Source organism: Clupea harengus, chromosome 25, assembly GCF_900700415.2.
Source record: "Clupea harengus chromosome 25, Ch_v2.0.2, whole genome shotgun sequence".
NCBI classification, from domain to species: Eukaryota; Metazoa; Chordata; class Actinopteri; order Clupeiformes; family Clupeidae; genus Clupea; species Clupea harengus.
Window position 1 is genome coordinate 10,457,648 of NC_045176.1, and position 13,674 is coordinate 10,471,321.

General features: G+C 39.8%; 1 protein-coding gene across 3 annotated transcripts in view; it reads right to left on the reverse strand.

Moving 5' to 3' along the window:
* The window catches only part of pth1r (parathyroid hormone 1 receptor), a 52,080-nt gene that overhangs the window by 36,459 nt on the left and 1,947 nt on the right, over positions 1-13,674 (reverse strand). The window lies entirely within an intron of this gene.

A 13,674-nucleotide genomic window follows, 5' to 3' on the forward strand; every position in this document is an offset into this window, starting at 1 on the left:
CAATCACCAGGGATCCATCAGACAGCACATGTGACCGCTTTGACCCCACCGCCAAAAGCAGGTAGGTGTCTAGAGAACAGACTGGCCTTTTTTCTTTTCCACCTACTTCAGGTAAAACCCTAATGGACTAATTCAATATTTAAGACTTTCCATAAGAGGTTGCGAGGATTTCTGCAAACAAACTGAGGCAGAAAATGTCTGAAAGCTCTCTCCTTTAAGATGTCATGTGACAAGTACCATACATTAATGATGACTGGAGATGCTACTGTCAATCTTTAGTGGACAGCCAGCAACGCACAGAGCCAAAGATTTCCTTCCTGGTAAAAGTAAACGCTCTAAATGAGTATACACCTAACGCACGGTTGTTCAAATATTATCTAACATTTCATTTTCATCCTTTTGAGCCTATTATGACATCATTTATGGGCCCAAAATAATAATTCCTAGTAGAGCCATAATGTAACTGTGTTTGTCTCTCTACATTAATTCCACCTAAATCATAACTAATTATTGCTAAATATGATACTCAGTCAATTGTGTTATTATCTCTATTATTATTGTATTCAATTTTCATATTAAACTAAAGAGCTAATAAAGATGCTCGCATTGCCCTGTTCATTCATTTGTGTTGGTCAGTTCATGCTTCTGATGTCTTATGAACAGGACAAAAACAAAAAACATTTGTGCTGGAAAACCTTCATTTGTTCAACCTATTAGGACCGACTGCTTAAAGGACGGATAGTAGTGACTGTAGTTAGGAGTTTCAAATGCCCAGAGTTTACACACCGCCTCAGTCATTTTTACGTTCTCATTAGTAATTTCATTAGTGTGTGTTCTCCCTGTATGTTTTTTCTAAAAAGGGTATTGGATTGTGAACTATGGATTGGCCTTAAAAGGCCAGTTCAGTGACAGTGTAGCAACATGCAGCTTTACCTCTCAACAAAGCCAGATGACACTGATTTCATGTGTTACCCTGTCTCCACCCACTACCAAAAGTGGGTGGAGACGGTGTAAAAACTCTCCAGGCCTCAATAAAGCACAAAGCAGGGTCCTCAAGCTTGTCAAATATAATGGTGGTATAATTCTGGCTCTTCTGCTGAGACTTTCATAACCGCTTGGCACATTCAGATAAATAGTCCATTTTATGGGTGTCTTTTATAGGAGGGGGTTCGATACCAGAGACATTTTAAAGTGCTATCTTACTTTCCCATGGGAATATCAAATCGTGGACTCAAAATAATTGCAAACGAATCTGGTAGCATTGCTGCTTCAGTGCTCACCGACCTCATTAGTTTTTAGGACCTAAAGTACATCAACTATCATTTAATTCTACCTGAAGGATACAGAGATAAAAGAACAGCAATGTACCACTTATAACAATGACACACCCACCCACCCTCTATCCCATTGCACTTGTTAGTAAATTGCAATTCGACCATAAATTAAACTACTTGAGATTCCATAGATTAGATAAACAAGAGGTCCTCTGCTTTACCCCTAGATCATTGTATCTACTCAGAAGATAAACTGAAGGTACACAGCCGGATTCAAGAGAGAGCTCTCCTCTAAAATTCAAGGAAGTCATCTAGGGCATTTATTTTGTTACCTTGACTGGCCATTAAGAATGCTGACAGCAATGACTATGGAAAAAGAGGCTGCTGCCTATGCTACGCACAATGCCAATAATGGATTGAATTCCTAAAACACACATCTGAATAATTCAGCTGAGTGACGATACATCTCTAGTCTGCATAGGAGGGAAGCAGTTGTTGGAGTACTCCATTCAAGAAAGATTGGGTCTGTTCTGCATGGCCTGATCAATCAGAGGCAACACCGAACAATCCCTTCAATACCCCTCTCTGCTTTTTTTTTCATCTTGTTTTGTTGTGACACCTGTCACTTGATATGACACTGTGACATCCTTCACAACATTCACTCACTTATACATCACAAGAGCTGAGGAGGAGACAGAAAATGTTTTGGCCAGTTAAACAGAAGCACGCACTAGGGACTGTGTAAACTGGTGTGCAACAGTGATCATTACCCTCTGTCTGTTCTCCCAAGCTGCCCCCAGTCCATGCTCCCAGGGAGTGCTCAGGGGGAACAATTGCACAAATCAGCAGAGGCCATGGAGGCTCCATACACTCTAGGATGCTCAGTAAAAACTATTTTCACACTGTTACCACAAGTGTTGTCACGGCAACAAAAATGTTTTAACTAGAAAACATTTTGATGAGACTGATTAGATATATCATAATCAAGGAATAGGTTACAGTATATCATATTGTAGGGACAAACAAGTATTATATATATATATATATATATATATATATTATACAGTATATGTGAAACATTAAATGGGCAATGGTCTAATCTCTCTGTATAAAATCATATTTGTGACTGTTGTAAAGAGATGCATGTGTGTATGAATTCATTGCAGTTGCGGGTGCAGGGAGGGGATGTAGGGATGACTTGCTTGCTACCTTGGGGCATATGCATGATCGAAAAGTCTCTCTGCAGTTAAGTGACCGTCTCCGACACTGTTTTTGATATAGAGCCCCTTTCACCAATGAAATCAGTTAATGTATCAGATCACAACAACACAGAATAAATAACAAATTGCAAAAATAAATAAAATAAAAAAAACGGTCAAGTTGTGTAAAACCACCGGGTTGCAAACGACTGGTGCAACCTCTAACAGCAATGAGGGATTTTGCCCTCGGGAAATTCGTTGTCGAAACATGCAGTGAAAGAGGAAACTCGTGTGGTGCAGAAAAGGAGCGCTAGTGTGCAAAATACATTGCATATAGTGTGCAAAACAGCATTGTCTGGAGTCTGGAGAATGAGCAGAGAGCAGGTGATGCTAGTTGCAGTGAACTATCTAAATGTACTAAGTAAAGAAGACGACATTTTTTTTGTTAACCTTTAAACATTCTCGAATCTTGTGTTTCGCATTTACACTGGAGCTGTGGCAGAAAAGTATTGTTATATAAATCGTTATATATTATTATATGTTACTTGCTCGCCAGGGGATAGATTAACAGTTCAACTTTACCGTTTAGTTCCCACTCCCACACGACACCATTATAATAGCGATAAATAAATGGCTTTCAGTGTGAGAGGGAATGGGGTAACATTAATTGACCACACCTTCAGCACTACAAACATATGTGTGCTATGTACGAATATATTTATTACAACTGCAGAAAGTCTTTTTGATCACTCTGATCACTTTCTTTCATGGATATAACAGGTGTATGTACTAGTCAACTATCACCTGTCGGCCTTTGAATTCACTGAAAAGGTCAGGATGTTTCTCTGTCAAATGTCTGGTCGGGTTTGATGTGTTGCCTCCCTTTGCGAGACCCACTCTGAAACAGCGCTTGCACAGTGGTGCTGCTGCATTTGGGGGCTCGTCCTTTTCGTCCACTTTAGAGCTGAAATATCTCCACTATGCCCCCTCTTTGTCAATGAGTTCAGGAGTTACTGAAGCTGCCCCCTCTTTGTCACTGAGTTCAGGAGTTACTGAAGCTGCTTCCATCTCTTTGTCACTGAGTTCAGGAGTTACTGAAGCTGCTTCCATCTCTTCAAGCCTAGTCTCTGAACAAACAGAAAACTGGCAAACTCAGGCAGGATCACACACACCACTAGCGCAATGTCACCACTGTCAATGTTGTACTTGAAGAGACAGATTCCTATTAGCCAGATCAAATCATTTTTTTTTCTTCTTCTTCTAGTTACCACAGCATGTGCCAAAGACAAGGCCTACCACAAGATTGCACTGTTGTCGCCATGCAAAACGTTTGTGTACCAGCAGCTGATTATGGCTGCTTAAACGATGGGGCCAGCCAGCCCACTAGCAGATAATCAGGAGTCGTGTAATTACCAGAGGTGTCTCTCGTTCCCCAAAACATCCCAACCCCACTGATTAGCTTATTAAAAGGTCCATTGTGAGTGGACCTTGATGAGAAGGTCAAACACGTCGTGATTGTTAACTAGGTCAGGCCTTTTTTTTTTTTTCACAAGCTCGAAGTGTCCCCAAATGAAGTATCTTCAGGCTCACTGTCGGTGAGGTAGAACACCAATCCATTTCTCAGTTTGTTTTGACCTCTGCTTGCTTGGAGCAGTGATTCGCAGACTCAAAATGAGGTTGGCAGAGGACATCACAACCATTATGCATGGAACAGGATAGAAGGGTGTGATAGATCAGGGCACAAAAAAATCAAACACTTTAATAGATACGGTGGGGCTTAAAATAAGCCCCAGATCAATCTTTCCGCTGATAAACTCCATTACAGAGGTGAGCCTCGTTGATTTATGCCATCATATTCCACGTGCACAGACCATATTTCACTGCTGATCTAAAGAAATATGAGGATTTTTCCACTCCATCTCTAACACTTGATTTGCATATGAAGCCCAATGGCATTACTATGGGGAGAAACAAAAATAGAGCGTGACCTATCCAGCCTCGAGGAAAAGGTTCACAGATTTCGGACACATGTGAAATTATGTTCAGCAGGAGACAGACCTTTCACATAAATCTAACTGCTACATTTTCCTAAAACATATTTGAAATGAAGAATATGATTGTGCGTATGCTTTCGTTCTAGCCGTATTTTAAAAACAGTAAATACGAGTGAATGCTTCCTCTCTTGTCTAGATGCATGTTATGGGCAAGAAGGCCCTTTGGTCAAGAGATTCAGCACCCAATAAAAGGCCAACTTTGGCGGCAGTAGCCTATTTTTATTTAGCCTATTTTATAGCCTATAGCGTTTAAACATTTAACCAAAAAAAAAAAACCTGCACCTTTACATCTTAAAAAGTACCTGTTTGCGCAACCCTAAATGTTAACCTCAGCTCACTTTCACAGCAGAATCACAACGGCTTTCATAAACGCTCTTCTCAGGCACTCTCGGTCTGCACGATTTCCTCCATTTAACGCTCTTTTTCAGCATGTCAGAAAGCGCTCAGCATCAACATTCCTCTACTTTTTCAGTTGGGAGTGGGTACTGAACCCAATGATGCTGAAGTGACCTCAGGGGATTTCTGTTTGTCCAACCACTGGCAGACTGGTGATTGTGCTGTTTGAACATTTCTGGTCGATACAGACAGATCAATACTGATACCAGATCATTTAATATTTTCACATTCATCAAATCTGCTCATGTGCTTGACAGGACTCAATACTCAACTGAGATTTTGTGTATCCAAACAAACGTGTATCCAATGCTTTGGCACTATTTGGCTCTATATCTGCAGCTCTGTCCATGAAAACAACCCAGACATTCTCTATGGGGCTCAAATCACTACTGTTTCCTCGCTAGTCAAGGACTTTGATATTCTTCTTCTTTAAGAGCTCAGGCACAATCTTGATGGCAAGGTGCACCATCCTGCATTGAAAACTTATGTTCAGCCATGTGCAGCTCCAATACGTCTTTCAGCAAATCAACCTTTTTGCCATTCATGGTCGTCCCGGATGGTAAGAAAAAGAGTCCAAACGTTCTGTTGCCGGACCTCTGGACATAGTAGCATTGGAGCTTAATAGCATGCTGCTTTGCACTTCTGGTTAGATGCTAACTGCATTTCGTTGCCTCAGTACTTGTACTCTGTGCAATGACAATAAAGTTGAATCTAATCTAATCTAATGCGGCGAGCTACTGGATGGTAGGTTTGTCCGAATATTTTTCAAAGGCTAGGCATTTAATCATTATAGCCAGTGTGAACCAGTTTTTTTTCCGCTGGTTTGCACGATTTCAAGCCAAATTCTATGATCAAATGTCAACTCACTATTCTGCGAGGAACTCATTGGAGACTGAACAGTTTTCCTCCTAATCTTGGTCGTCCCTCCGTGTGGTCTTTCGTACTTTGGGTCTGAATAAGTCCCTGAATTCGCAAATTCCATGACTGCATTGTGAACGCCAGTTTTTAACTTCTCACTAATCGCTTGGTCAGAATATCCCTCCTGATGAAGAACCACATTTTGTGCCCTCTGAACTTGGAATTTTAGAAAAAGGCAAAACACAGCAAAATGCAACGTAATGAAGAGTTTCGTGGGTGATTGGCAATTAAAAAGTGACTAAGGATGATGCAATATCATGTAATCAATTTAATTTCTGGTGCAATCACTGAGATCAGTAGAACATCTTCTCAAGGGTGGTCTATGAAAATGGATGCCATAAACTAAACATTTTAGTACTACAATACTGCGATAGGCCTAATAAATATGGTTCATTACTAAACAAGGACTTTGAATGTTGTACCTACTTGACACTTACCCTAAAAATGCAGTGTCAAAGGCCATGTTGCGACAATATATCAATATATAAATAATACATGCTGCCAACTTCTGCCCTCATCCAAAACACCCTGGCTAAGAGCACCTATACATTTTAATGCATGTCCTGCTCATGGCCTTTCAACATAGGGCTTTCTACGGATAGGCCAGAAAATGCCACTGAAGTCCTTTAAGGCTGGTGTTTATCTTTTCCAGAGATGTCTGAGGTTTCTGGAGCGGAGAAAGAGCAGAGCCCATGTCAATGGGCGACCATGTACAGGAATATGAACGTTAAGCAGTTGATAGCATGCGTTTACAGTGCATGGTCCTTGCATACATTAATGTTCAGGCATGAAGGCTCGAGCTGCTCTGGATAAATGAGGCCCAGTGTTTTCCTACAGCGTCACTGAGGTGGTGTTCACAGTCAATGACTCACTCACTGAAATCTCCCGCTTTCATAGGGAGCGTGTGAAGAGAGAGCACTGCACTGAGGCAGTTATCACGGGACCATGGAAGGTGAAAAACAAAAAGAAAAAGACTCTCAGATTCTCACCTGTCCTTGTTGACACGCTGATTGAGTTTAGCTTAAACGGTAATTTGCGTTTGGAAAATCCTTGTTGATGTTTAAGGAAAACCTGCCATCTTGTAAACCAACACCAGTTTTGTGTGTTTGTAATGACTGTCAGTGTTGTTAAAGCAGTGTTGCAAAGTCATTTTCGCTCTGTGGCAAAGTTGTTGCTGTTATCTGGATTTGAATTGGCTAGTATTTTGTCTGTACAGAGGATTTCTTACTCTCGCTGGAAAAATCTGGAGCTGTGAACTGCATACTTACAAACCCATAAGCCCCAGAGGTTTGCAATGAAACTAATAAAGGTCCTTTTAAGAAATCCTCCCTGCTCACTGCAATAAGGCCTCTGCCAAGAGTTCAGTCCCGCTCATACGCAAAGCTATATCACCTCAATTACCAAACAAATAGCATAACACAGAATGCCTGACTGCCATTACAGTTTTTGAAAATAGAAATGAACTTCTCAAGAAAATTAACAATACTTAGCCATGTTGTTAATATAAAATTATATCCTGAAAGTGTATTCTTTATTTCCAAATTTGCTCTTTAGTTCTCTTTCATCATAGCAGTTAATGGGTTGAGAAACAATGGGACAATCTTGCGTGCCACATAAATAGTTTGAGAACCAATACACATACACTCATACACATTCCACCTTCGCTCAGAAAAGAACTTTGCTTTTGGATAAAGTATTGAGTAAAATAGATAGAATAGTAATCAGCATTCTTTTGAGTCCACCATCCATTCCCTAATGCTGACCCAAATTATCACTTACAGCATGTTATTTGGCATGCTGCTTCTTACAAAACCCCTCTCATGAAAGAAATTCCTGTGGATGGTTTTACGCAAGGAAGGTACGATTCTGTAAGCCCAATGGTGAAGATATGACTAAACACATTGTTGTCTGATTGTTACTGGACTTTCCCTCATGCTGGCATGGCACATCCACTATGGCTTGATAGCCCATTTTTTGTGTTTGAACAAATTGAATCAATGCTTATCAATCACATGTAAACAATCAAGGATTGAATGACAAGTAATTTAGCAAACATTCCAAAAATACCATGTCACCGAAACTGATGAAGCATATGATTGACTCAAAATGACACAAAGCAGTTTTTTGGAATGTTTGCTGAATTACTTGTCATTCAATCCTTGATTGTCCACATGAAACTTAGACAATGCACAGATACCTAGATGTTTTGAGAGTAGGACTAAACAGCAGATGATTGTACATACCCTTGTGCATGAATGGGCAAAAGCATTTGCAAAATGTTATAAATGACAAATTGCTTTTATGATGTAGTCAAGTGACTAGATGATGTGAAGTTTTAAAAACAGTTTTGAGAATTTTTATTCTGAGAAATAAATCAAAGTGACTGAGAAAGTAAAAAGTAGTATGGGCCCCTTATGTAGACAATTATTTTAGATTGCTCGATTAATGCAAAAACAGAAGTCATCTTTTCCTAAAATGCCCACATTGGGGGAAGGTCCTTGCACAGGGAGGCTATATAGCTGAGAACTTTCACATGTCAACGCAATTTAGTCGGGCTGGGAGTTAAGGAATGCAGAGCTTCTTGGAATTTGTGGCCCACAAGATTGATTGGCAAGAGTTAGGAGAGGAGACAAGGCAACGAAGACTTATCTGCAGACACAGTTACTTAAAGAGCTGTCTGCTGGTACTCCTTCGTACGGAACCGCTAACATAGACACAAGGGGATTTTTTTTTCTGAAGTGCTATTGGTTGAACAGTTCTGTATTCCCACACAATAACAATAGTGTTTTGTTACAAAAAGCACCATGTTCTCTTACAAAACTTTTGCTTTCCCATAAAATACATAGACTATTACAATGAATCAGAAATAGATTTCATGGGAGCACTAAGCTAAGTATTGTGAAGAAACCAATATCAATGAGAGGGAATTCATTCTTCTGTCAGAAACATAATTCACCATCATTTCTATGCACTTTAAGGGCTCTGTACCTTTGGACTGTTAAAGTTAAATAAAGAATAAAAGCCATGATTAAATATATCACTTATAAACAATTAGACCAATCAAGAGATTAAATAAATACATACATACATATTTTCATTTTAGTAGTACATCTGGCACAAAGACCACTCACAAATCCCTGTCACAGACATGACGACCATTTGAAGCAGTTCAAATGTAAACACCTTAGAGGGAAACACAATGAGGTGGAGGTCTCTGAAAGACTTTTCCCAGAGCTCTGTCAAGAAATGCTGTTAACCAGTGATACTGTCAGAGATAACCTTGCTCCTACAGACTGCCTTGTCAAGCACCCACATGCGGAAAGCCCAATTGTGAACATTCAACGGATCCAAAGGTAAGATAGAGCAACGAGCTAATGCTTTTTTATAGTGTGTCCATCAGACCAAGTCTCACTCACTCCACCAATTGTTGGCGCTTTCAAAGTGCTGAATGGCTACAGCAGTTCTTTAAGGTTCTGTTAAGCTTTCCAGTACATGAGTACTTGTCTTTATTGTTCTCTCACTTAATCTCCTTCAAAGTTCTTTCTATGTACAACCATCCACCACCTCCCCTCACACCATACAGAGAAAGAGAGAGAGAAAGAAAAGATGTGTGTGTAGGGGGGGGGGGGGGGGGTTATTACGCATGTTGACTAAATGTCATACAGTTTAACTTGTAAGTGCTGTTTCACTCTGAGATAATCAAAAAAAAAATTCTGCTCGTAGTTAATTACAATTAAGTTTGATAGTTTAACATTAAAATAATACCAACACCACTCTGACAGAAAGAGCATTTTGCATTAAAGATATCTGTGTTTGTGTGTTACCTATAGAGCCTGCTGTAAAACTGGCATTGAATTACTCACACTTTCAGAGTCTTTGGGTGGAAAAATGTGGGAAAAAAACCAAAGGTCACAGGGAGTCAAGTAAACAACATTTTCCTGAGTCAAACACAGCCATGGTATAGCCTTGCCATGCCAATGAAACTGAAGCCGCCACTATTAACAGGCCAACTAGGAGTCTGAGTCATGAACTTTCTCAAAAGCCTGCGATAAGTCAACAACTAACCAGCCACCAGCCAGTTGAGGGTATAGGCTGCGTTGCAGTCAACTGGCATCGTTGGAAAGGCACAGTTGAAGACGTCTGTTTGATAATACATGTTTCAACCACAGGGTTGTAATCACAGTGGAAACAGGTCTTCTTTGATGCAGACATCATTACATAATTCCAGGAAATTTCAGGCGTACACATTCCCCCGAAGCACTTCAAGGCGCTGACCTTTTCTCAGAAAGTATGTGGAAGACTGACGCCTCTGGACAGTCCTATCATTCCTCCATCGTTATCCATTAATCCCATCAACACAAATCAGAATTACTCCTGTTTGATATCAGACCTTTCCCTAAGTTAACCTTTTTAAAGTGTTCTCAGTGAACATCATAATTAGGGGGGTTCTCCTGTTCAATTATAAAAGGTTATTATCATAATAGAAAAAAGAAATATTAATAATATCTCCAACATCCTAACCCGCCATTTCTGTGCACTTATTTGCCTGATCTCCTTGCACTTTGTCAAACTGAGTACAATTATTACTTAGTGCTTACTCCAAGGTCTCTAATTAACTGACGCTTGATTGATGTTCCTCGCTTGCAAGATGCTTTGGATAAAAGTATCTGCCAAATGAATAGGTGTAATGTAATTGGCTTAAGAGTATGCAGTACAGAGATGTTTGGCATGTTGTCACTATCAAAAAGGTTTCTAGTTTTGATGAGCTAGAGACATTATGTAATCTCATCTCATCATTTGGATTATTGCAACAATATTTATTTTTCTGTGTCTGGTGTTTGCACATGACTGTAGAGAAATGGACATTTGTTACAAGCACAGAAAAGTATTTCCAGCTCGAGCACTGTCATGATGGTGATTACTGTACAGCTGACACAGAGGTCCTTTGAAGTGTCTGCAGTGTTACTAGGCATGCAAACCTGATTGCAATCATGACAATTTAAGTGTAGCAGTTAACACACACACACACACACACACACACACACACACACACACACACACACACACACACGGTAAGCCAATCAGAGTGGAGTTTTTTCTTTTTTTTTACAAAGGGTCAAGCTGTCAGGGTAACAACAGAGAGACATACTCAATAGGTAAGTCTAGGTCTCTGGGTGGACAATAAAACAATCTCAATCCAATACAGGCATCATGGATTAAAGGCATATACAGCTATATCAATACAATAATAGTTACTAATGTGCAAATTAAGGTGGCTAAATCACATCACTGTAAATTAGTGCTGTAAAATCAATGCAATCTCCTTTGAGAGAGTCTGTATTCTGACTGAACCCCTGCACCTCTGTACAAAGTACCTGTTGCAAACTCTGAACTACATAATACAAATCATCTCTTCATAAATATTAAAGGTGTCAGACAGACATCAGATACCATAGCAATAAGACAAACGAAAGCCTGCAGTAATGCACACTATGCTTAATGTATAAACTCTGAGAATATTACCAACATATCCTTTCATAAGATATGAAACAGCTGCATTTGATGACAAGCCCTTAGAACAAACAACTAGAATTTATAATATTCAGGGCGTAAGGATGTGTGTGTGTGTGTGTGTGTGTGTGTGTGTGTGTGTGTGTGTGTGTGTGTGTGTGTGTGTGTGTGTGTGATACATATGATACATAAGACTATTGTACATGAGATTATGTTATCACATCAGCACATGAACCATGTAATTATCACATTATCTGTAGACAGCATGAATATCCCAATATTTCTTTTGTACAGCAATTGTTGGACCAACACATGTGGCATATCGAAGGAATAAAAGCATTTTGCTAAATGATTACACTCATTATCCTACTTGCTCACTTAATTGCGGTAAAAAGTATAGCTGACATGTCAAGAAAGACTAATGAAACTCAAACACTGGACTCAGGGTACTTATTGTCATCCTGTGTTTAGATTTCTGACACTGAATCAAAATCTACAGACTTATTCTGTTATTGGAAACCGAGGACAGAATGATCCTATAAGGATCTAAGAGACAGACTGAATCATTAAGCAGAAATTCTGTTCACACAGAAGTAGAATACTGCCCTGACAGAGGGAACAGGGTGAGTCACTCAGCACATATTGCCTTTGCTCTGTTGCGCTCACTGCAGGAGAATCTGAATTATGACACTACTGTATATCATTACCATTGTGAAATAAAAAAGAAAGAACAAAATACAAGACATAGTGCAGGTATATTTCAGTACTAGAGCACTGAGAATAAAATGGCTTACAAACAGGCTATGATGGTGACAATACATGAATGACAGAGGGAGCTGAAGGACTAACGTCAGAATGCTGCCACCAAACAGATGCATGAAGCACAATTTAGCGCGGTCTTCATTAGGGTATGCTCCTATTTGGCGTGAATAGTCATGGGTTACACGTAAAAGAAGCGCTGTGTTGCTCAGTTTGCAGAGATGCCATGGGTTTTATGGGTTGGGCACAGTCGACAAGTTGTTGTGTATTCAAGGCAAAATACTGAAAAGGGAATTTTGGCCTTTCAGTTTCATAAATGAGTCGACGCGGTGGGGAAAATGAACCCAAATCACCAGTATGCATGCTTACAACTCTCTCTTCTACTACACAACTATGCTACACAGACTACTGTACACTACATAGACTATATGACTGGTTTAATGAATAAGGTATGGTTATTGGTTTGGATCATTCATGTGGCTTTTATGCATGCCATATTGAAAAATGATATATGGTGTGATGCATTTGGTAGAAACATTGACTTGGAATTAAAAGGTAAATGTCGCTGTGAATATCAGACTGTAAGGTCAGGGCCCAGGCAGAATATTTAGCTCTCACTTAATCAATATAATATGCGCACGACAGTGGTAGAGATAGTAGTAGGGTTCCGCACTATGGAACAGATGGCTCCTGAGATGAAAAACAATGTGAGAACAACAACACAGAACAAAAGCCTGTCAGTTAAGTAGCGATAACAATAGCTCCATCGGATTTTGATGAATGCATTGAAACCTATCAAAATAATGTCCCTCTTCACAGACACAAAATGATATTAACCACTCCAATTGAGTAGGCGAAAATGTATGCCTGTGTTTAGCTGCTATCATTCACACACCCATCAGCCAAGAGTGAAATACCACTGTGACACATCCCTGACGTCCTCCATCACTGGGGATGTATGGCTCACTGTGCATGTACGTATGTCCTCATTGCCTACTGAACAAGGTCATCAACCATAACATTCCACATTAACATCACCATGAACACAGGGATCTTAACAATACTGGATTGCATTGTTAAGATGCCCGTATTGTCAGCAAAGAGATGCAAAACTGTTTGGTTAATTCCCTCGTGAGGTCCTAACCATTTGAGGAACAAGACTGAAACAAACTCAGACCTGCATATGTCCTTCCCTGGTAATGATCAAAGGATGCACCAATCTATGATCTTAATAAATGGATCTGGGTCAGCTTTCCCTAGGCACTTCGTAATAAACCATCATTAGGTAATTTAGAATACAATATCAGTGGTGATGCTGAAGTGCTTGGCTGCTAATAGAGAACATGGCCTTGGTCAATACCTGTGTGCTTTTAGTCTCCTTTGAACCGAACACAGCATCAGACAACCCAATGTAACAGTGTTTCCTAATTACCCACGAGCAATCAAACAGATGGGACACAGGGTACTTCATTTGTCCAGCTTGCTGAATTAATATTGCTGAACAATTCTGCCATACATAAAAACAGGACTGTCTTGGCTGTATGTATGGTAAATACTCAAAGG